This window comes from Solanum stenotomum, chromosome 10 (assembly GCF_019186545.1).
Source record: "Solanum stenotomum isolate F172 chromosome 10, ASM1918654v1, whole genome shotgun sequence".
NCBI lineage: Eukaryota > Viridiplantae > Streptophyta > Magnoliopsida > Solanales > Solanaceae > Solanum > Solanum stenotomum.
Window position 1 is genome coordinate 9,669,496 of NC_064291.1, and position 3,254 is coordinate 9,672,749.

A 3,254-nucleotide genomic window follows, 5' to 3' on the forward strand; every position below is an offset into this window, starting at 1 on the left:
TGAGATTACTCTTACTAGCTAAGGTGTAACATCAACTCAAACACCCAACAACCAACCATGCAAACAACAACAACATGCTCACTATAACTTAAAGAACACTAAGAAGGAAATTAGTACCTTGATCTACATTTCCTCCGGATTCGAAGAGATATGGATATCTCTTCTTCAACAAATTGGTTCTCCAAAGGACCTTGACTGATGCCACATCCTTCGTTCTCAACTTGCAAACTTGGCGGNTACATTTCCTCCGGATTCGAAGAGATATGGATATCTCTTCTTCAACAAATTGGTTCTCCAAAGGACCTTGACTGATGCCACATCCTTCGTTATCAACTTGCAAACTTGGCGGTCTAAAATCTGAACAGGAATCTCCTCATGACTCGTTTCATGGTTGAAACTTTCAAACATACCCAATCCTCTACTTCAAACTCTAACGCCCTTCTCCTAAGATCAGTGTAGGATTTTTGATGACTCTGTGCCATTTTTTTTAACCTCTGTTGAATCACTTTCACCTTCTCCATAGCTTGATGAACTAACTCTGGATCTATCAACCTTGCTTCACCAACTTCAAACCATCCAAAAAATAGATCTACATGTCCACCCATAAAGATCTTTATAACGAGCCATTTGGATTGTATAATGGTAACTATTGTTGTAAGCAACTCCATGTAAAGGTAATCATCTCAATTATCCTTGAAATCAATTCCACAATCCACCTTGATACATCAAAACACCAGCTCCCTCTTGTTCAAAAGCCATCACTGCTTATGAACATTTTGCCTGTAATTCCAGCAAGATAGGGTCTGGGTCTTTCTCACCTTTTACTTCTGGCACTAATGATGGGTCATACCCATTCATCATCACTATTCCTCCTTATGGAAATCCAAAAGTCTGACTCCCAGGCATGCTAGTTTGTGCACATCTTTTGCTAGCTCTCTCTTTCCTTCTTCAATATGGGCGGTGCTACCCATAGACAACTTGCTTAAGGAATCATCAATAACATATGCCTTACCAGGGTGATAAGGAAAACTCATGTCATCATTCTTGAGTACCTTAACCACTCTCTCTCTCTCTGTTTGAGATTAAGCTCATTCTAAGTGAACACACCCACATGAACATCATACAACATTGACGCCATATCTTCCAAGCGAATACTACAGCAGCCAACTCTAGCTCATCACATTACACCCGATTCGCCTAAACTCGACTATTATTCTCAAATCCATTTTAGGTTCAGATACTCAGTATGTACTCAAGAACCAAATATCATAACTAGGCGGTAGTCAACTCCTCTTTCCATTCCTGAAAGTTTTCCTCACAAGCTTCAGACCGTTGAAATTTTGTTGTTCTCCGAGTCAACCTGGTCAAATAAAACCCTTATCTAACAGATCATTTTAACTACTCTTTCAACTCTGCTGGTGCCATTCTATAAGGCGAAAATATATAGGACAAGTTTCTAGAATGATGTCTTACCAAAGTCTATTTCTCTCTTAGGAGGAATTACGGGTAGATCATTAGGAAAAACTTCTGGAAACTCTCTTACTATAGGAACTGATTGAAAATGATGTATCTTAATAGTAGAGTCATTAACTCGAACTAAGTGATAGATACAACCCTTCGAAACTAACTTTCTCACATTGAGGTACGAAAATGAAACGACCCTTAGGCACTGCTGAACTACTACTCCACTCTATGACTGGCTCACTAGGTTGCTCAGGTATAACATCAAAGTTCATAGCAACATAAGGAATTTCAAAAGATAAACTCGCTCTGTGGTCTAGCAAAGCAGAAACAGCAAAGTCAAAGACTCGAATCATAATGTGACAACATCCGATGAATCCTCTTGCTCTTGGCGACTGGTGATTGCATAGAGGTGGTTTGCTCCTCCTCCAGTACTAGAAGTAGCTCCTCTAGGTACCATCCTATCTGGGGGAGCAACTGATGAAGCTTGGGCCCTATTGCTCAGACTTCCACTACCTTGCCTATTCTTAGGGCACTCCTTCATGAAGTGACCCTCTTGTCCACACTTAAAACAACCTATCTGGCCATCACGACACTTACCTGGGTGGGTTCTACCACACCTATAACATGCAGGAGCCTTACTACCCCTTGGTACCATACTGCCTTGAGGATAGGCAAGTCTAGCCTTGAAACTATATGAATTTCTATTGTACCCATCTTTGTTCTCAGTTGCAAGTGCACTAGAAGATGGTGAAGCAGGTCCTTTCTATTTCTGTGGGAGGGATGACTGATTGGCATCATTCTTTTGCTGCCTGAACTAGTCCCCTACTATCTTAGCCCTCTTATCCTTAAACTCTTATCTATCCTTCAGCTTATCCTCCTCAACTTGTTGTAAATGGATCATAAATCTTGCTAGGTCAATATCCTCTATCAGCATAGCAGCCTTTCCTTCCTTGCTTGACTGACGAGATAACCCATAAACATATAAACTCATTCTACTCCTCATGTCCGCAACCATCTCCGGAGCATAGCGGGAAAGTTGTGTGAACTTCAGACTGTACTCATGAACACTCATAGACTCCAGATTAAGGGTGAGAAACTCTTTTATCTTTGCCTCTCGCAACTCACGAGAAAAGAAACGCCCCATGAGAGCACTCTCAAACACAACCCAACTCACTACTGGCGCATCCTCAGCCCTATTCCTTTTCCATTGGTCAAACCAGATTCTAGCGACACCCTTCAATTGGTATGCAACTAGCTCCACCCTCTCCGACTCAACAACATGCATCACATCAAATACCCTTTTAAGCTCCTCAATGAAGTTCTTCGGATTCTCACTAATACTTGAACCTGTGAAGCTTGGTGGGTTCATCCTTAAGAGTTCACGGAACCTTGAAGTATCAACCAGTTCGTGTCGATTATCTCTCTGCCCAACATGGAAGGTTGCAACTTGACTTAACATCCGGATAGCTTCGCGAAAATCAACATATTTGATCTCTTCTTGGGTTTGCACTTCTAGGGCATTCGGTAACTCTTGTTCCTAAATACTCCTCATAGCTGGACGAACTATGACTGGTCTTCGTGGAGGCATGATCCTCTGAAACACGCGCAAGCACGAATTAGAAAGAAACTCTTTAGAGATAAACTCTAACGCACGAGATGAGTGTAAAAGAAGTGAGATAGTTCCTAAATTTTACAGCCTCCTAATTATAGATGTGGCGCGCTTCACACCGATAACTAGGACTCTAACTCTACAGACACGACTTCATAAACTCCCTAGGACTCTTGAACTC

General features: G+C 41.6%; 1 pseudogene; it reads right to left on the bottom strand.

Annotated features, from left to right (window-relative positions):
* Positions 1-1,676: 1,676 nt before the first annotated feature.
* Positions 1,677-3,052, bottom strand: LOC125842427 (uncharacterized; annotated as a pseudogene).
* Positions 3,053-3,254: the final 202 nt, after the last annotated feature.